Here is a 21,101-nt window from a genome sequence, read left to right as displayed (position 1 = left end):
GGGTCTGGGAGGCTGCAGGAGGACAGGCTAGTGTTTTCATGGGAGCAAGGCTGTTTGGACACAGCTGCTTCTCTGGCCCTCACATGAACGGATTCTTTTTCCCATCTGGCTCCCAAAGGGCCGGGTAATGGAATTGGAGAAATCTGAATGAATTGCTTGATGCATCATGACTAAGCTTGCAGGTTGCCAAGTATCCCCCAGGAGAGGTCCTTGGACAACAGGTCTGGAGCGCCAGGACTGCAGGGTGGAGACCATCCCCAGGGGGAGCCAGCGATATAAGCTGCTCTGAGTTCTAGAAGGGCTTGGAGGGTTGGGGGAATTGTCACGTGCATTTGTGGCACCAATATCTTGTCTCTGACTGTCTTGCTGGTTGGGCTGTCTTCCGGATAGGGGACAGATGACTCGGTCCTCACAGCATGCTTCACATTTGGATAACTTCGATGGCTCCCAGGTCCTATTACTGATTGCATCTTGACTTCCTCAGAAGTTTAACCTAGTAGAGCTTTGTAGGGTCATTCTCGTTTTGTTTTCATGGATACTCTAGTTCAAGGATGTTCAGTGCCTCCACTCTCCTGCCTCCTCCCGACATCCATTCTTCTCTAGGGAGAATGTTCTCAATTTTATTAACTGTTCTTCCTGTGGTTTTTATGTCTAGGTCCTTTTACCAAGCTAATCAATGGATATAAGATTTATTTATCTTACCTGACATGGATTCTTTTAAAATCTTCTACGCATATTAATGTAGTAGCCAAGAGCATTTATTGAGATTGAACTGTTTGCCCCAATACATCCTGTTTATTTTCTCTTTAATTTCACAAAGACCTCCTGAAGTTCATACTGTTGGTTCCCTTCCCCCCACCCCCAACCCACCTTTATAGATGAGATTCAAGCAGGGTAAGTACTTCCCTTGTTCAAATTTAACACAGCGTGTGAGGGGGTGGATCTGGGACTGGACCTGGAAGTCTAGCTCCGGGCCTGTGCTCCTGACCCTAGGTGTGGCCCACAGACCTGCAGGCAGTCAGTCGCTCAGGCCTCATGGGAAATGCTGAATGTCAAGATCCTGGGATCCCTGAGTGACTGACTTGCACATTCAAATTGGAGATGCTCTGGTCTAGCCTCCCTGAAAGGAAACGGTCCCGTGACTTCTATGGCTGCTGTCTAAGAGAACAGTCACATCTGGTAGTCTCAGTCCCCCGTCGGCCCTGGTTGACCTTGTCCTCAGGCTCATCTGCGTCCTGCACAGGTCCTTCCCGGAGCAGGTGCCGCTTGTCAGAATGATGGTGTGATGGTTAATTTTGTGTCAACTTGGCTAGGCTATAGGACCCAGGTGTTTGGTGAAACATGATTCTGAGTGTTGCTGTGAAGGTTTTTGATGAGATAAGCACTTGAATCAATAGATATTGAGTAAAGCAGATTAGCTCCTCCCTCCAATGGGATTGGGCTGCATCCTGTCCGCCTAAGGCCTTAATAAAAATGACTGGCCTTGTGCTCGCTTCCGCAGCACATGTACTAAAATTGGAACGATACAGAGAAGATGAGCCTGGCCCCTGCGCAAGGATGACACACAAATTCGTGAAGGGTTCCATAAAAACAACAACAACAACAACAACAAACAAACAGAAACCAAAAAAAAACAAAACAAAAAACAGAAAAAAAAACCCCAAAACGACTGGCTTCCTCCCGAGTAAAAAAGACCAAAGAAGAGGAATTTCTGCAGAAGTCGGCTTTCTGACTGAGACCACGGGCTCAGCTCTTCCCTGGGCCTCCAGCCCGCCGGCCTTCGCTGCAGAGCTGAGTCTCGCTGGACCCACCAGAGGCATAAAATCAATCAGTCTTTCTGTCTGTCCGTCTCCACACACAGTGTGTTTTCTTGGTTCTGTGTCTTCAGAGAACTCTGACTGACACAGAGAGCCAAGGACCCAGTCAGGTCCTCTGATTATGTTGCTCTCTCTTCCCCAAGCTGAACCCAGAGCCAGGGCCTGCTTTGATAGTGGGTACAACAGGCAGTGTGAGTTGAAGAGTTAGAGAATGTTCCCTGTCCTCCCACAGACTCTCTTACTGATGCCTGAAACACCACTGTGAGCAGCTAGTTTTGGGGGGTCTGTCTAGTCTCTAAACCATCTGGGGAAAAGCCCCCCTAACTTTCCCCCTTTCAGCCACAGTCTCTGGATTCAGTGCCAAGAGGGCGAGTGGCATTAGGTGGCCCTTGGAGACTAGTCCCATCAACCTCCCCGTCTTTGATGCGCAGTGACATGTTCCCAGGGGCGGGTTCCATGTGACTGCTGCTCCTGAGTGCTTCCTACTCAGAAATTCCAGAGCAGCTCCTGGCCAGCTGCCTGGGTTAACCTGATCTCTTCTCTGGTCTTACAAGTGAGCTTGACCTTCACCCTCAGCTCTACCCTCCCACTTCCTCTTTGATTCGGGTGCCTCAGGCAGCAAGCAGCAGGAGGGCACGGAGGTATGAAGTCTTCTTCTCTGGAAGCTTTGGCCCCACTGAGCCTCTGGGCTGCTCAGACACAAGGCCTGAACTAGGTGGTTATGCTTTAACTTTGATGCTCAACTTGACATCTCCTAGCAGGATTGCATCTCCTAACATATCTGAAAAATACCTTTTGGGAGGAGGATTCAGGGTCCTCTCTTTGCTGCTAGATCTCAGGGAACTTCCAGCCATAAACGCTGAGAAGTCCTGCTTTTAAAGCCATGAGCTACCCTGGGCAGATACAGCACGTTCTTTTTCTCATCTGGGGAGCGAGGATTCAGAGTGTGGGGAAGACCTGGCTCTACATTTCAGTAGAGATGGATACAGGCAAAGGGAGATCCTGGCTGTTTGTCCAGGAGATGGTTATTTCGGTAGAAAATAGTGAGATGTTCCTCACCATATAGTTCACTCTGTGTTCCACTTTGTGGAGTGTAGCCAGGGCACAAATCTGGACCCACACATTGGCTGGGTAGTCACACTTCAGCTCCTACACTCGTGCCTTCTGGGTCCATGGTTCTACATCCTCCTGAGCCCCCTCTTTCTTTGGTGACCAACTCAAGGATGCTTCCCCCTTGACTCTGTCTTCTCAATCTGGGAAGATCTGATGTTAGACCAGTGTTCAAGTCAGACTCGTTAAAGAGGGAGAAGAGCCAGGACAGGAGAGAGGCAAATGAGACTATCACGCATCGGGTTGTGCTCCTTGGTTCTCTAAGTTGGTATGTTTTCATCAGATTTGGAATTTTTTTCCTATTCTTTCTTTCTTTTTTTTTTTTTTTTTTGAAGATTTTAAAATTTTATTGTATTTATTTGACAGAGAGACAGAGATCACAGGCCAGTAGAGAGGCAGGCAGAGAGAGAGAGGGGGAATTAGAGAGCCTGACATGGGGCTCAATCCCAGGACCCTGAGATCATGACCTGAGCCAAAAGCAGAGGCTTAACCCACTGAGCCACCCAGGTATCCCTTTCCTGTTATTTCTTAACTTTTTTTTTTTTTTAACCGTATCTCATTATTTTCTCTTTTAGCACTGAAATTACAGATATGTGAAGCCATATGATTTTGCCCTATTGATCTTTGAAGCTCTACTTTTCCTTGATCTCTTGTCTCTTTATGCTTCAGATTAATAATCTCTGTATGTCTGTCTTTTTGTTTACTGACTCTTCTGCTATCTCAAGTTAAGCGTATCTAGTGAAACTTTCATTTCCGCAGTGATAATTTTCTTTTTTTTAAGGTTTTACTTATTTATTTGAGATAGAGCGAGAGCCAGTGGCAGAGCATGAGTTGGGGGGGGAGGGGCAGAGGGAGAGGGAGAAGCAGACTCCCTGCTGAGCATGGAGCCTGATGCCGGGAGGAACCTGGGATTATGACCGGAGCCAAAGGCAGACGATGAACTAACTGAGCCACCTAAGCACCCTTCAGCAGTGCTAATTTTCAGTTGTATAATTTGTATTTGATTCTTTATTTAAATACTTTTTATTTTTCTTCCTTATGAGATTCCCCATCTGTGCATTTATTAAGGCAATATTTTCCTTTAAGTCCTTGAATGCTGGTGTTTCATCTGGGTGCATGGCATGTTAACAAGGAATCTGAGAGCTCTTCGCCCTCTGACTGGGTCAGAGCTCTAGTGTCCCCCAGCACTCTTCAGCTCATATGTCTCTTCAGCCTTTGAACCTGCAGCAGTCACTGTCTGGTCAGGACTAGATAGGCTCATCCCGCATGTGTGCACCCTGTCCTGCAGATGTCAGCGTCTTCTGCTGTCTTGGAGTCTAGTCTCTGCTGCTTAAGCTTACTGAAACTGACATGCTCTGTTTAGATTCAAGTTCATGGCATCAAAATTGGGAAATCGTCGCTAGAAAGAGAGTAGGGGTATTTACAGGCTCTTATCTTGTTTCTTCTGACTTGCCCCCTAAGATAGTTTGGGTGTCACTCCCTGTCTCCTAGCTTGGCTGTTGGGGTGAATGTGTTCTACGGCCTTGTTGGTTTTCATACTGGATGGTACCCGCTTCCCAGTCCGGCTGATCGGTCACAGGATAGGTGCTGTCTATTGGGATAGGTGATGTTTATTGAGCACTGCGTTCCAGGCACTGCGACAAATGCTACACATGCATTTCTCACTCTCACATCTGTTCCTTGAGGAAGTTGTTCATATAATCCTCACTCTAAGGAAAGGGATGGAAGGTTAGAGGGTGGAACGAGTATGGCTGCAGAGCTGGGAAATGGCACAGTTGAGACCTGAATTCAGGACGCTTTTCTCTCATCCCATGCTAGATGCTTCTACATTAGTTGCTCTGTTTCTACACACTTCCCCTGAGCCAAATCTCGTTGTTCCTCACTGGCCATTGCAGCCACATAAAGCACAAAACCCAGGTCACAGGAAACCAGTTTCCTCTGCTGCAGACTGTTCACCTTTCTGTCAACGAACAGCATCGTATTGACGTTAATCTCTGTCTCAATCACCTTCCCCTATGTCCCTGCCCTCCCCCATCTACTCTCTCTCTTCCTCACCTTGGCAACCTTCCATCAAGTAGTTTCCTAACCAGCTCTGCACCGTACTGTCCCAGGGATCCTGCGAGAATACATGGGAACAATTTGTAAAATAAAGGGGACTTAGAGACACTTAGTCAAATCATCCTCCATCATTCAGAGGGAAAGACTGAAACCCAGAAGGGGCGGGGCCTTACCAAAGGCCTGTGGTCACTTGTCCCACTTGCCAGGACTGGAGCTTCCCTCCTCTGGGATTTCCAGGTCTATCTGTTGAACTTTAGGAAGCAGATGTCACAGTTAGGCTAGTCATGAGGGGGAATTCAATGAGGGGACTGTTTATAAAGCAATGGGCGGGGTTCAGGGGGCACCGACAAGGATGATGAAGGACCCCAGGGTCAGTAACAGCAGAATGCCATTTCCACCTGCCTCTGAAGGGCTCAAGGGAAGGATGGAACCAGTTATGGAACCTGGAGAGAGCAATAGTGCAGGAGAGGAGCACCCAACAGAAGCCGTGGACTTGCATAAGGGAGTAGAGCCACTAGCCGAGCCACAGTCCATCAGGGAGGTTTTTTGGGGGAAATAAATACCCTGTGCTCTCCTTTCAACTTTTGATCATCTGTTAGTGCCTCCCATTGACTGAAACCATCTGGAAGCCAGCTACCAGGAAACCTTGTTGATGCAGTTCATGGAGTTCAGCCTCCCATGACACAGAATACAGCAGAAAAAAGTGGAGGAAGGACTTGGATGGGCAAATGAAGAGTAGCCAGCATATCATACTAATAATGCTTGTCCCCCCTCTGCACCAGAAGACAGAGTGTCTCTACTCTTCAGAAGCTCATATGTTCAGGTAGAGGGGCAGATGTCCACTGGTAACCAAAGCCCAAGACTGAAATGCCGGTATGGTGCAGGGAAGGTGGGTCACCAGGCTGGATGTGCGTCTGCTCCAGGAACGCTGGTGGAGTTCTCTGGAAGCTACCTCCTTAGGTCAGGCTGGTTGCTCTCTGCACCTGTGGGCAGAGAAAAAGGATTCTCTCCTCTCAGTTGAATTAAGCAAGCATTTATTGGGTGCATGCCCTTTGTCAGGTGTTGGCCCTCTAAAGATGTATAGGCTTATCTCTGCCTTTGAGAAATTCAGAAATGGGTGAGGCGAACAAGGCAGGTCGGTGACCCACGCCACATCACTTCCCTGCCCCGGGGGGGGGAGCGGTGGGGAGGGAAACTTCCTTCCCCATCCACTAGTTGACAAGGTGAGACATCCCCGGTGGTACTGTGTGCCCTGCCTTGGCATGGCTTTGATAAAGGAATGTTCGAGAGCTCAGCCTTCTGCCAGTTCTCTTGCTTCATAATCCAAAGGAGAATTTTGACATGTGGTCCTTCTGTGAATGATCATGTTCTGGGACCTTGCCAGCATAGACACTTTCCAGTTTGTTCTGCCTGTGTTGTCCAGCAGAAGCTCACAAGGCTCAGACACCTTCGTCTCTGAGAGTGTCAGGGGGGTGCCCGAGCCACAGAGGAGATCCCCAAGTGTGGCTCTTGACCAGGCTCTTTATTAAACATTATCCAGATGCCATCTTACTAAAGCCTTCTGAAGTAGGTACTAGGAGGAAAGTGAATCTTGAAGGCTTCGGGGACTTGTCCAAGGTCACACAGCTATACCTGGGGAGCCAGAATTCCACTCAGCCCTGTCTGCCTGTGAAACCTTAGCTGGGTGTGCAGGGGCTGAAAGTGGTCTTGGCCCTCCGATCTGCCTCATTCACTGCTTAGTGGGATCTAAACCTTTTGTCTGCACATCTCATAGACTCACTGACTTTTGCTGCTGCTCCCAAGAGACTGTTTTGTTGTATGGAATGTGTGGGAAGCCAGAGCAGACCTCTGGAGGGCAACCCAACTCCAACCAGCCCCCCGAGAAGCAAATAAAGGGGAGCCTGGAGACCAAGAACATGATTATAACACCCGGCTGCCCAAGCTCCCCTCTGCTTTCCCCACAAGCCAAGAGAGGGAATCAGAGGGTAAGCAGAGTTGATACCAGACAGGGTGGGGGAGAAGATCCTTATCTTGCAAAGCACTGATGCTCTCCCTTGAAACACAACCTTGTCGTTCTTTGCTTTTTTAATTTTATTTTTTTCATTTAACAGAGATTACAAGTAGACAGAGAGGCTGAGCAGAGAGCCCAACTCGGGGCTCCATCCCAGGACCCTGGGATCATGACCTGAGCCAAAGGCAGAGGCTTTAACCCAAAGAGCCACCCAGGCGCCCCTCGTTCTTTGCTTTTGGTCTGGCCTGCTTTCGTAGGAAACAGGACATATCAGTCAATCTTCTGGTTCACATCCTTCTCTGTTGGGTGTGGTGCTCCCTGGGAGTGACCCAAGTCTGTTGACCAGGGAGCCACTTAGCCCCTCGTAATACGTGAGGACTCCACTCTCCCTCTTACGTTTCACCTGGTCTTTACAACAAGCTGATGTGGAAGGAATTCATCATCCCTCGCTTAGTGATAAGGAAACCAAGGCTGAGCTATGGCAAGTCACTGATTCAAAATCCCCAGCCTAACTGAGTCCCGTGGTTTATTTCACAAACATCCCCTGAGTGCTGGCCAGCTCCAGGTCCTGCGTTAGGGCACCGGGAGGCCGAGATGAGCAAGCCGTGGGCCCATCCCTGTTCTCCAGGAGGCCTGGGTCAAGAGGGCGATGTTGGCACGTTTCCCAGTCCACTACCTCTGTCTTAAGTCAAACGGTTTCCCGAGTACCAGCTGTGGGAGATGAGGAGCAGCAACGGGATGACGTCATTCTTGCTCTTTGCTGGCTCGTAGTTTCCTGAGAGAGGAGAATTACGTGTGAAATAGTGACTGTGCGATGAGGCCGATTCACTGCAGCTTAAAGAATTTAAGAAGAGGTCAGCGGCTCCATCGTGTGCGTGGTCCCTAGAGCTGTCAGTAAGAAGGTGGGATTTAAGCTGTTTTCTGAAGGAAGAATGGCCCTCTGCCGAGAGGACCATTCTTCAGGTACAGAGGACATTACATAGCATTTTAAGGAAGGAATATCATAACATCTTGGAAGTAGGAATGCAGGAGACTTGTTCTGGAGTCAGGGAGGCCTGCCGGGTACAGCTGAGGACAGGAGAGGAGGGCAGCATGGGTCTTTGTACAAGAGCAAAGGGAGATGTGTTGAGTTCTAGAAGGAAGCCCTCAAGCTGGGTCCTGCTGCAGGGAGAGAGAAGACTGGACTGGGAGCGTTTTAGCGGAGGGTCTTGTTGTCTAGGCTCCTGGACTTACCACGAGGACCATCTGTCCTGTAGGCCCTGGACTGAGCTGTCTTGTCCTGAGGTTCTAGCTGACTCCACTTTTGGCCTTCAGGTTCTCGCCAGCTCCCCTTGTAATGGGGGAAGGATTCCCAGGACTGAGGTTAGGCGGCATGAGCCATAGCCAGGGCTCCTGTGATCTGGCCCCTGCTGAGCTCCCTGACTCTTTGTCCCACTTCAACTTCTACCGCTGCCCACTTCACTCACGAAGACTGCCCCGCACTGGCCTTCTGTCCGTCCACCCAGCAGACTGATCTCTTCCAGAAACATGGCCTTTGCACTTGTGGCTTCCTCTACCCGGAATGCATTTCTTGTACCCGGCCACACGTCTGGCTTCTTCTGGTTCTTCTATTTTGGTTTCAGCTCTTAGCTCACAGAGGGGGCCTTCCCTGACCTCTCCATCTAAAGTAGGTCTCTCCCAACCTTCTGGTTACTCTGTTACAGCCCATTCTTGTTCATTACCTCGATAGTACTTACTACCTGCTGTCATTCCCCCCTTATTGTGTGTTTATCCCCTCTCGAGGATGAGACCCATGAGAGCATGGACCAGTTCTACCTTGTTTCCCTCCCAGAATGTGCCTGATATTGTAGATGCTCAATTAACATTTATTGGATGAGCCCTCCTCCTCCCTGGTTTCCTTCGAACATGCTCAAAACATTTATTGGATGAGCCCTCCTCCTCCCTGGTTTCCTTCGAACATGCTCAAAACGTATAAAGGGTGGACTGGGCTTGGGAGGTCTGTGGGCCTCCTGGAATTATGAGCAAGCTTCCATACTGCATGCTCTTCCCTGGGAAGCAGGTGGGGGGTAATCATGAGCATTCTTCACCACATATTTCTGGATCTCCATCTTCCAGGCAAGGGCAGACCTGCACGTCCTCGGCTCCTTTGAAATGAAGCATTGTGCAGGAACTTGTCTTGGTCTCTGAAAAAGGAGAAGTGCCACAGGTTCCTTCTGAGCAGGTGGTGTTACAGTCAGTGTCAGAGCCGGAACAGGCACTAATATGTGGACATGCAGGTTCTGTCATCAGGGTCTTTGAATGACGATAGGGAGCACAGCCCAACCTGAGTCAAGTTGGACGTGTAGCAGGAGCATGGAATACGCTTTGGTTGAGTTACGCCATGGAGATTTGGGACTTTTCATTATCACAACACAGTCTAGCTCATGGCTGCTCAAGAACCTTTAGTTTTCATGAGGGTCTCAGAAGGACCCGTTGGCCAAACAAGGTCAAGAGCCACTGGCTCGGGGGTGAGCTAGAAAGATGTGGAAGTACAGGGAAGGCGAAACTCCTATTGCTTATACCGCCCGTTATATGCCAGACGCTCTGCTGGGCACTTCACAGATGTGATGAGGTTTAGTCTCTCTAACTTGGAAGGTAGCTAGTGTGAGCCCCATTTTACAGATGAAATGGAGGATGCAGGAGGTTAGGGCATTGCCGCTCTAAGCGTGGTCTGCAGACCAGGAGCTTGAGCATCACCCGAGAGCTTGCTAAAAATGCAGGATTTCAGGCCCTTGCCTTATCCTGATATACTAAAACCTGTGTCTCCAGTTGATTCATGTGTGCATTAAAGCTCAGGACCCACAGATCTGGGCAACTTGCTTGACATTAGCTAGCTTATGGAAGATACGAATAAGGGACCTAGGCAGTCATCGTTGAGGAGACGGGGTGGTTCTTCCCCCAACCCCCGACACGAGGAGGTGGGGACAGGGACATAGGGCACTTAGGTCAGGGACCTGGGTCTCTCCCCCAGCCTGCATTCACTGGCTTCACATCTTCAACCACAGCTGTTTCTTCCTCAGGAAACCTAGAATGTGTGTGAGGGCTTGTGTGTGTGTTCCTTCCAGCTCAGTGGACCACTGAGTGAACACCGGTGGTGGGCTGGGGTGAGGTCCCACGCAGTATCCGTGGTGGGGAAGCCTCACTTCCAATACATGATCTGTGACCTGGGAGCTGGAACAATTCTTTGATAGGGGCAGCCCCATGTCCTGGTGCCTCTGTGAAATGGCAGTGTTGGGCCCCCTTGGCTTTGAGCTTGGTGCCTGCCTTGACCATGAAATGGTCTGACTCCCAGGCGCTGAACCTTCCAGAAGGGCTCATTCAGTGCCTGGGTCTGCCAATGGCCTAAACACAATCTTGGTAGCCTGGCTTTCCTGGCCCTGTCTTCAGGGGTTGGGTGATGCTGCTCTGTTGTCACGTTCTAGATGAGGAAGTGAGCCAGGGACCTGGGCCAGGAGGAAGTCTGCAGCTCCCCGGGTCCATGACCAGGGAGAGGCATCTGCGAACAGCAGATTCCTTCAGCCAGTGGCCTCTGGCACCGTTCTCTGTGGGGGACATTTATCTTCACGGAGCCACAGTGGAGTTGGTGAGGAAATCAGAGCTCTTGGGGCGGAGCAGCAAACTTTGGCTTCTCCCCTTTGGAATTACTAGATTGCTCTCAGCTCGTCTCTCTCCAGATAGCTAGATTTTCTGTAATCATAATAAAAAAAAACTGCAATTTCCTCCCCCTTGGTTAAGATCTGGTTATCCATTCAGCTAAGTGAGAGATTTTATATCACAGGGAGATCGATTAATTCAACAAGTATATATCGGGTACCCGCTGAGTACCAGGCCCTGAGAATACGAAGAATAACAAAGCACTTCTGATTTGCTTAGGCGCTGGAGTCATTCCGACACACAGAAGCAAACAATAGCGCCTTGTCTTCCATCGCTCACAGTCTGGGCAGGTGTTGCTCCGCTCGTGCATGAAGAACATTCCCTACGCCCCCGTGGAGTCAGGTGGCCGTGCAGGCCAGTGGCTTAGAGCACTGGTCGAGGCTGAGGCTCAGACCCGGGTTCTGGTTCCCTCAGAGCGGTACCTGTTGGATCCAGAGAGTGGCGGTACCCAGTGGGCGGGCGAAGGAGAGCCCTGCATCGACCGAGTCCTTGTTAGAAGTTGATTGTGGGACTGAGGCAGGACAGTGCCTGGAAGCTGGCATCAGCTCATGCTCAGGGGATGTTGGTGGGGGGGGGGGGAGAAGGGGCATTACCACTGGAGAATCTCATTTCTGAGCTGGGGACCGCATTGCTCAAGGTCTTGGAGGGGGGGCAGGGCTGGCTCCAGCTCTCAGGCCTCTTGTCTCTTCCTGTGCTGACTGGGCACTTGCCCCATTTTTCCAAGCTGGGCTCTTTTTTGTTGTTCTGATATGGAAATGCGGCTGCAGAGGGGCTGAATGTAGCATAGAGGCTCACACAGGAGGGCCGCCAACTCCCTTCCCATAGATAAATGGAGTCTGGACCTCCATTTGGCAATCGACAGAAAAACAAATTAAAACAAAGCAGCTCTCATCTCCTTTCCCCCTCATCCCACTCTGACAGATTTATTTTGGAAAGCGACAGGAGGCTAATGGAATCACTTAATTTCCCTGATAATAAATTACCCCCAAGTGCAATAATTAAACGTTTCACAACAAACAGTTTTCCTTCTGCAGCGTCTCCCTCTTCGGCTTCTTCCGCTCCCACACCTTCCTCCTTCCCCTTCTCCCTCCTGGCCCCTGACCTGCCCTGAGCTGCCCGGGCCTCACTGGTGAATCATTTTTCATTTCTGGGCTTCGGGATCCTGACCAGGTAACAGAGATTGCAGGAGGGCCCTACAGGATTGTGGGAAAGAAGAGAAAATGCGCTGAGGGCATCAGCCAGATCAGGGATTGAATCCTGGCTCTGCCACTTCCCGGCTGTGTGACGTGCGGAAGTATCTCCATCTCCGTTGGCTCGGGTTGCCTCCTTTGCAGATGGGGATGATTCGGCCCAGCCTGCAGGGAATGCATGAGGCTTGGGGCCCTGCCTGGCCCACAGTAGGCCTTCAGCAAATACAATGGCTTCATTGTTATTAAATTAATATTGTGAATCTAATTATTTCTAACATGCATTGCCCTGAACTGCTGAGAGAGAGAGAGAGAAAGAGAGAGACAGAGAGGGAGAAGGAAAAGGCGTGAGCTGAGGTGGTATCTCAGACCATCGCAGGGCTGGAGAGAGTGAATGTGACTTGACCAAATGGTGCTCAAACCCTTATATAATAACCATGTGCTCCACTGCCAACGGACTGCACACTTGCCAATCTTTCTAGCCAGATGTCTGGGGCTTTACAGCACTCAGAGAGGGCCAGCTGGAATTTAGAGGCCTGTCTCTATTCCCCGGCGGCTTAGAAACTGGGTGCCCGTCTGGGCGTTCACAGGAGATTTGGAAGCAGCGACGGCCTGTTCCCCCGTGATGCATGATTAATGGACAGTCGACTGTGGCATGCACAGCTGTTGGGTATTTTTGAAGAAATGACTCCTTAAGACTGAGAAAATACTGCAAATTCTGGCGTTGCTATTACTTGTAGACCATAGGCAAGAGTCAGCGTGGTGTCCCTCGGTCCTGGAGGATGGGAACAGGGTGTCTCATGGTCTTTTCAAAGTCAGCATCCCTGGAAGGCCTTGGAAGACAGCCAGGTTCCTAGGGTTTCCTCCTGTGTCAACCCACATGGGTGTCATGTCCGCTCAGCTGGGATCCAAGATGGACGAGGCTCGAGCCTGACCCTCCAGCGCAGAGCGCGGCGGATGTTCATGACTGTTTCTAAGGACAGAGGCAGGGGAAAGGGCTGTCCCAGGTTGGGGGGCCACGGAGAAGCGTCTACCTCTCCCTGAGGAAATGAGGAGTCTTAACAGAGAGGGGGCAAAAGGTTTGCCATGAGGAGCCAAGGGGAGCTACAGATTTGCTTTCCTGTAAAGTCAGTCCCACCATTTATACAGAAGAGATAACAGTTTGTGTCACCTGAAGGTCACACACGCCCATACACTGTACAGTGCACACGGGCTCCATCGTGAGCGGCTGCTGCTGACGCTGTTGAGCGGGGTTAGTCTGTCCGCGGAGGGCTCGGGGGGAGGCAGGCCCTGAGCCCACTGTTCCCTTCCGTCCTCTCCTCCATGCTTCCCACCAAGAGTCCTGACCCCTTCCGGCTAGAATTGCCCTTTGAGGATGGCTTGGCCTGAGCTACCTGGAGGGCCGGCGAGAGGAGGGACAGGTGGCACGGCTCCTCCTCCGCAGGGGGCTCCTGCTCCTGCTTGCCTCCTTCAGAGACACTAAACTATGAGCCCCTTACCCCTGTGGACTGAGAGCCGGTCTGGAGGACTCATTGTGGGAGAGAACAAGGTAGCCTCTGGGGCCTTGTTCCTGCTCATTTGGGAACAAATGTCAGTCTGGTTCAAAAGTAAAGCTTTGAGGGGTGCCTGAGTGGCTCCATCGATTGCATGTCCCACTCTTGATTTCTGCTCAGGTCATGATCTCAGGGTCCCGAGATCGAGCCCCGCATCAGGCTTCATGCTCAGGAGTCTGCTTGAAATTCTGTCTCCCTCTGTCCCCCACGACCCCACACTCGTGCGTGCTCTCTCTCTCTCAAATAAATAACTCTTGGAAAATAAATCCTCAGGGGTTCCTGGGTGGCTCAATCCGTTAAGACTCTTGATTTCAGCTCAGGTCATAATCTCGGGGTTATGAGATCGGGCCCCATGTCTGCTTTAGATTCACTGTCTCCCTTTCCTTTTGCTCCTCCTTCATTTACCCTCTTTTAAGGAAAAAAAAAAAAAGTAAAGCTTCAAGTTAAAGGAATTTAGCTGGAAACGTGGGGGGTGATCCAATAACCACAAGCGCTGAGGATAAAGGCTGCTGTTGGCCTGGCCCTGTTCAGGTGACCCATAGGCTTAACTGGGTGGGAAGGCATTGTTACCCGTTTACCAAGCCCTAGGGTTGGGGGTGTGGCTCAGGTGAGTAACCGGAGAGGCTGGTGTGGCTGGAGCTGAGCTTGATTGTGTCATTTAGAAACGGACTGGCCCTGAGAGAGAGAAGCAGCCCAGAATCTCCTTTTTAAATGAGGGGACCCATGCGTAGAGTATGGGGTGAGCTTGGACAGTTGGTTTTGCTTTTTGTAATTCAAGTGCCTGATTTAAGCTTTGATCGCTGGGCCAGCCATTCAGAGACAGCTCTCTCAGTAACAACCCGGCCAGCCACCCAGAAAAGATCCAGGCTGCCCTTTGCTCCAACCTCAGCGGTTTTTAGAAGTCTTTGGTTGACTTAGAGAATTGACCTGTTGGCTACTCCCCTCTCCCTGCCCCCCTTCTTCTTGTGTTTAAATTCTCACCTTTATGTTTTAAATTCACCAATAAAGAGTGAATCTGCAAAACCCACGTCCTCTACTCTTGACCCTTATAAAAGCAGAACCTCAGGACTGTGTGCCCTCTCTCTCTACCCATGACCTCGCTGCGCGGCCCGGGCTGTGCTGTGTACTTCCCAGGACCTGTGAGTACTAAGTGTTGTTTTCCAAAGTTTCCAGGCGGTTATTTTTGAGAGCTTCTCACAATCGTAAAAAGAACCACAAGGGCTGGTCCTGCCACCGCATTGGTTGCAGGGAACTTGGACCCAGGGCTGTAGCTCTCAGGCCTTTTGAGCCTACAGGATCACTATAATAGGCTGAGACCCCCGCAAAACGGAGGGGAGACCATGGTTCTCTGCCCGGGCTCAGCGTTCTGTTCTTTCCACTGGGTGGGGTGGGGTGGTCTGGGGTGGGGGTGGTGATGGTAGTGGTGGTAGGAGGCCCTGGGGGAGGGTAGAAGGGGTGGGGGGGATGGGTGTGGGGGGTGAACTCTGGCCTTCCCTGATGCTACCTGCATATCCTTGAAAGGACAAATATTGTGTAGCTGTGTGTCCTAGAACCCACAAGTATTTGTTGAGAGAATGGATTTTTATCTGCTTCTTTGATTTAAATGATGGTGTCCAGATAACCCCAGGGAAAATGCAAATATGTTCTCTGGGAGAGGCTGCCTACTAAGCTATTGAGTCTCTAACACCAGATTCTTGAATTAGTTCTGGTTACTTAAGTGGTTCCTGGGAAGCCCTTGCAGGTCATTTTGGGGACTGGGTACAGAAGCCCAGCACAGGACTCTAGGTGGGGTTGTTCTCAGTCAAGGTTCTGCCAGGGAGTCCCAGGCTCCGGAAGGAGAGTGGCCTAGTTCAGCATTTTGCCAGCCCTGTTGGCGGGGTTTTGGACACTCAAGAGGAAGAATTGAAAATTGTGTTCCTTCAGGATTCTTCCAAATGCCGGTCTCCAGAAAGGAACTGAAGTTGGCCAGCTTGGGATACTTCCTCCATTGCCAGTTTGCCAGTTATTATACTGGAACAGTTAAGGAGAAATTGAGAACCAACCCGAACACCATGCCAGAGAAATGCATTTTATATATATATATATATATAAATGTATACATATATACATAAAATTGGATACATAAAATATATATGCATATTAATACATATATGTATATATGTGTGTATTGTATTCATATATAATATATACACAATAATTCCATATATATTATTACATATTATAACATATAATTCCATATATTATAATTACAGATTATATATTATAATAATTCTCTATATATTATATATAATTTTTAAAAAAAGATTTTATTTATTTGACAGAGATCACAGGTAGGCAGAGAGAAAGGGGAAAGCAGGCTCCCCGCTGAGCAGAGAGCCTGATGCGGGGGGGGGGGGCTCGATCCCAGGACCCTGGGATCATGACCTGAGCCAAAGGCAGAGGCTTTAACCCACTGAGCCACCTGGGTGCCCCTACTGTATATAATTTTTAATTGTAATATAACACAGCATAATCTTTGCCATTTTAACCACTTTTAAGTGTAGAATTCAGCAGTATTAAGTACAATGACAATGTTTTCAAGCATCATTTCTGTACCCATTAAACAACTCCCCATGACTCCTTCCCCCCAGCTCCTGTTGACCACCACTCTACTTTCTGTCTGTATGAATTTGCCTCTTCTAGTTCCTTCATATAAGTAGAATCATGCAGTATTTGTCCTTTTATGTCTTTTACGTATAACGTCTTCAAGGTCTGTCCATTTGTAGTGTTATATCAGAATCCCCTTTCTTGTTAAGGCTGGGGAGTATCTCCTTGTATGTGTTTGTTTCCTCATTCATGTTTTGGTAGACATTTGGGCTGTTCCCACCTTTTGTCTATTATAAATAATGCTGCCGTGAATAGTGTTGGATAAATATCCCCCAGTCTCTGCTCTTCCTTCTTCTGAGTAGAAATCCAGAAGCGGAATTGTTGGATTACACGGTATTTCTATGTTTGATTTTTTGAGGAACCACCATACTGTTTTCCTCAGTGGCTGCACCATTTTAAAGTCCCACTAGCACAGGCTTTTAGTTTCTCTGTGTTTCGCCTCATCCTCACCAACACTTGTCATTTTCCATTTTATTGTTGTTGGTAATTGCATTCTAATGGTTCCATCCATATATGTTCTTTTAAGTTGCTCTTTTCTTGGTCACAAGAATAAGAGGCAACGTATTCTTTAAGTTTTTACAAACAGTAGCTGTCTGACTCCAACAAATAGTTAACACACTGTTGACGATGCTGGCATGCATATAGCCACGGGAAACCAAATATATTTCAGAATGTGCCAAGGATACAGTTGGGCAGAAATAGTAAGTGGTTCCCATAAAGGAGTATACTTGGTCAAGTTTTATATAGCTAAAATAAAGAAGTTTTTCCACATTATCATACTCAGCATCTGGTTGCATACGTGTGTGTGTGTGTGTGTGTGTGTGTGTGATGGTTTCCTCTCATGCTTTCCCTCAGCCCCACCCCTAGTCCAATTGGATAAGGCACCCATTTCTCCCAAGGAGTCACTTTTTCATTTCTGTTTTCTACTCTTCCTTCCTCTTAGTTTGGATGCTGGTAAGATGGAAACAAATAAAATTCTGGGTCCTGAGGTTGAGGGTCAGGAAAGAAGCCTAGCAAAACCACAGAAACAAGTTCATATCCTACAGATGTCCACGAACACCACATCAGGCCTGTGTTAGGTAGTTTTCATGCATTGATTATATGGAGTTCCCACAACAAGGCAAGGCAAATTATCCCCTTTTTATCCCAGAGAGGCAAGTGATTTTCCCAAAGTCACCCAGCTTCTAAGCAGCAGAGCTAGGACTTAAACCTGGGTCTTCTGACTAAGTGCTTTTCTTCCTTGTAATACCTACCACCTGTTCCTTTATAACTAGGTGATCGAATCAGAGCAGTGTGGATGGTTGACTGCCAAGCTGGCACCGCAGGAGAGCTGCCTCCACCATAAATACTCATCATGTTCAGATATTTAGCAAGTGCCTACTGTGTGCTATGTCTGTGGACGTAGGCTTAGGTGTTCCTGCAAGAGCAGTAGGTCAGCCTTTGAATGGTCTTTGTGCTTTTGCTATTATGTGGTTAGCGCACTGACTGCAGAAGGAAGGGAGTTATATCTGAGACTTGAGAAAAGTCTGTTGATTGACATGGGTTATGTAGGAGAACAGGGCAAGAAAATCCTTCACGGAGGTCTTCAGTTTTCTCGGTCACATGGGCAGTATTGCTGGAATCTTAATGATCTTGATGATGATAGTGGCGTTAGGACTTACCTTGTGGTAATATTGTAATGATTAGAAACAGCATGTGCAGAACACATAGAACAGGACGTGGTTCATAAAAGCTGTGTAATAAATGAAGGTGATTAACAATGGCAGCAAAAATAACAATGTTGTAATTGTAATGAGTTGCTTCTGTAAAGTAAACATCTTTTCCTAAACTCAGACTTCAGAATATTAGGCAGGTGTTTCTGTGATAATGGTCCTTGGGAATGATGGTAAGCCCTTCTTTTTCACAGGAAATTAGAGCATAGGGATAGTAGAGTATAATGTATTCTCTCTATACGGGGAGAGTATAATGGAGTATAATGTGGTCTGTATAGTAGGAGAAGCCCACATGCTTGGTTTCATGCTGTATGCAAAGTGTAAAAGCTCAGGAGGTGGTGGTCTCTCCTCTCTGTAGGAGCTGACCATCTCTCTTACGATAGCCCCCCACCTCTCCTCCTGTCCTTCGATGCTTGCTTCGGAAGTGCTGGAGAGAAATAAGAGTTCTCTGCAGGCACTTGAGAACGCTCCTAATTCTGGCTAAGAAGAGCTGAGAAGACTTCAGGAGAAGGTGTGGCCTTTGCCAGGCCCTGAAGCTCAGGAAGGGTAGGCAGGAACGCTGGGGAGCAGGGAACAGTTGGGGGCCGTGGGGGTGGGGGTGGGCATGGGCGGCTGACGGTGAGGACATCAAGTGGGAGCCCTTGATGGCTTGGCTGGGGACAGTGGCTTCTCGGAAAGAGGGAGGCGAGTGACCCAGAAGAGACCTGGAAGGAAATGAAGAGAGAAAAGGGGCCATGATGGGGCCACCTGGCTGAGTCACGGAGACTGGCTGGGCTTCTGGAGATGAGTAATGAGGGCAGCGTGGAGCCAGCTCAGGGGTTTTCAGGATAAACACACAGAGGTGATGCGCAGAGGCTGACAGAACCCGCCCCTAATGCATCCAGGGGACACTAAACACTTTAGCATATTCTCTGATGAATAATTTCTCCAGCTCTAACCACATTAGGGACACACGGGGCCATGGCTCGATGCTCTGTCTGTCAGATGTCGTTGCCATTTAAGTGAGTGATGCCGAGTGGGTCAGCCACAGTGCCTGGGTCTGCGGACGAGGCAGCAGCCAGGAGAGCTGGCCCCGGAGGTCTTACTTCTTTGGCTCTGTAATCAGATTGGAGGCCGAATGTTTTTCTGTGGCTCCTTCATAGAATGTCTCTGTTTTGATGCTATTTTCCTCTCTGCCATTCTGCTCCTGCGTCCAAAGGGTTGATATGGTAAGTCTTGCTCTCTGCTTCTTCCTGATCTGCTGCCCATGCAGGATTCGATGGGGAGGATGACCTCACAGTGGCCCCTCCTTGATTCTGTACGAAGGGGGACTGCAGGAGGGAGAAGAAGACGCACTGATTCAATCTCCCAAAGGTGCAGAGCCAGGCAGCTAAGGTGTCCATGAAAGAAACAGGAGTACAGAGGACCCCAGCAGACTGGAAGTCAGAGTCCCAGGCAACATGGTGACATTCTGCAGGCATAAATGCCAAAAAAAAAAAAAAAAAAAGAAAGAAAAAAAAGGCATTTTGATTTAAAAAATCAACTAGGTAACATCAGGGGAAAAAATGTCCCTTGGCTTTTTCTTTTTTTTTAATGAAAGATTAAACATGAACACGTTGTATGGTAGAGCTTCTTAAAACACTAGATGTAATCTTAGCTTACAATGCAGACTTTTACTAGTAGAAATGAAGCTGATACTCGTTGCCAAAATATTGGAAAATTACAAAGAAATGAGAAAGAGAAGAGAGAGAGTGAGTCCCCTCTTTCACAATTATCAGTGAACCCATTGGGTTATAACCTATTATTTTTTCTAGGCAAATACACATCCTGTGTACATGAGGGTACCATTTTTGAAAGAACATATTTTGAAAACTATATGTATATACATACACACGCACGTATATATAAAGCTATATTTATAAATATATTTACAACTAAATATTTTTTACAACAAAATATTTTAAGTAACTTTAAAAGTCATTAAATATTTTTCCACAATACCATTTTCAAGTGTTGCAAAGTATCTACTTCAGAGATTGATCATGACTTATTTATAAGATTCTCTTTTATATGTTCCCCCCTCAATTTTTATCTAATACAGCAAATGCTGGGATGAATGGCATTGGGAATATAGTTTGTGCATACCCTTGAGTACTTCTTTAATATAAAGTCCTTGAAGTGTGAAGGATCATGAACATTTTTTTAAAAGACTTTATTTATTTACTTATTTGTCAGAGAGAGAGAGAGAGAGAGTGAGTTCAAGCAGGCAGAGTGGCAGGCAGATGTAGAGAGAGAAGCAGACTCCTCGATAAGCAAGAAGCCCGCTGTGGGACTCGATCCCAGGACCCTGGGATCATGACTTGAGCTGAAGGCAGTGGCTTAACTGACTGAGTCATCCGGGCATCCTGGATCATGAACATTTTAAGATATTTCATTTATTTTTCTTTGGTATGTGTGGCCACATGGTTCCCCAGGCAGCTCTACCTGTGAGCACCTGTCTCCCCACATCCTCCCTGGTACTGGGTATTAGGATCTTAAAATATCTTGCCAGATTGGTGAGTAAAATGGGGCATCTTGACTTAATTTGCATGTTTTGGATTATTAGTGAGGTTAAGTGTCTTTTTTTTCATACCTGTGTATCTTCTTATGCATTGCCTATTTGCATCTTTTGTCCACTTTTCCCTGCCTGTATTATATTTTTCTTAGTGACTTTATAAGTTTTTAATATTCAGCTTCTTAGCCTCCACCTGCCATCTAGGTTACAAATGTTTCTTTTCAGTTTCTTTCTTGTCCTTGATTTGGTGTATACGGATTTGGGGTATATCTATTAGCAAATTCATCAAAAATTATCCTTAATTTTTAATCTGTCAAAAATTTTTATTTAATTCTCTCTTGGTGTCGCATCTAGAAAAATCTCTCCTGATCTAAGATTACGTGTTTCTCTATATTTTTCCCCAATACCCTTTGGGTTTTGTTTTTACATTTAAATCCTCATAGTTTAGTTACAATGCAGTTTAAACTGACACCTAAATCCGAAGAGGTAAGTTTTGGGGTGGCAGATTTTGATACAGTATGTGAGTGGAATTTCTAATGATTTGGAGTTGTATAGCAGGAGAAGAGATTGACAGCTGCGGAAATAAGCTGACCTGTACTCCTTCTGTCAGGATTTAGAAGTTGCTCGTCGTCCTGTAAATGCTCAGTTAACATTTGTTGGATGAATGGGGGACTGAGAAACCTCCATGGTACCTTTTCAGCACTGCTTCTTGGCTTGGTCTACTTCCCACTCCGTCTCTATGGGTCATTCCAGAACTGGAGACTGTGGCTTTCCCAAGAAG

At 48.0% G+C, this 21,101-nt stretch overlaps 1 non-coding gene across 1 annotated transcript; it reads left to right on the top strand.

Moving 5' to 3' along the window:
• The first annotated feature begins 1,485 nt into the window (after nt 1-1,485).
• LOC123388799 lies at nt 1,486-1,592 on the top strand. The gene has a single exon (XR_006603304.1). It is a non-coding gene; the product is annotated as a U6 spliceosomal RNA (small nuclear RNA).
• Nucleotides 1,593-21,101: the final 19,509 nt, after the last annotated feature.

This window comes from Mustela putorius, unplaced genomic scaffold, assembly GCF_011764305.1.
Source record: "Mustela putorius furo isolate JIRA1106 unplaced genomic scaffold, ASM1176430v1.1 tig00003909_pilon_pilon_pilon, whole genome shotgun sequence".
Classification (NCBI taxonomy): domain Eukaryota; kingdom Metazoa; phylum Chordata; class Mammalia; order Carnivora; family Mustelidae; genus Mustela; species Mustela putorius.
Note: the sequence above shows the minus strand (reverse complement) of the source record. Positions and strands in the feature narration are given on the sequence as shown.